The 391-nt window shown below is 39.1% G+C and overlaps 1 protein-coding gene across 2 annotated transcripts in view; it reads right to left on the reverse strand.

Moving 5' to 3' along the window:
- CPB2 (carboxypeptidase B2 (plasma)) overlaps window positions 1-391 on the reverse strand; it is a 59,008-nt gene that overhangs the window by 43,985 nt on the left and 14,632 nt on the right. The window lies entirely within an intron of this gene.

Consider the following 391-nt stretch of genomic DNA (forward strand, 5'->3'; position numbering starts at 1 on the left):
TTGCTTTTCACTTCTCTTCTTTTCATAGCTATTTGTAAGGCCTCCCCAGACAGCCATTTTGCTTTTTTGCATTTCTTTTTCTTGGGGATGGTCTTGATCCCTATCTGCTGTACAATGTCACAAACCTCTGTCCATAGTTCATCAGACACTCTGTCTATCAGATCTAGTCTCTTAAATCTATTTCTCACTTCCACTGTATAGTCATAAGGGATTTGATTTAGGTCATACTTGAATGGTCTAGTGGTTTTTCCCACTTTCTTCAGTTTAAGTCTGAATTTGGCCATAAGGAACTCATGATCTGAGCCACAGTCAGCTCCTGGTCTTGTTTTTTCTGACTGTATAGAGCTTCTCCATCTTTGGCTGCAAAGAATATAATCAGTCTGATTTTGGT

The sequence above is a fragment of the Bison bison genome, unplaced genomic scaffold (assembly GCF_000754665.1).
Source record: "Bison bison bison isolate TAMUID 2011002044 unplaced genomic scaffold, Bison_UMD1.0 scf7180017864345, whole genome shotgun sequence".
Taxonomy (NCBI): domain Eukaryota; kingdom Metazoa; phylum Chordata; class Mammalia; order Artiodactyla; family Bovidae; genus Bison; species Bison bison.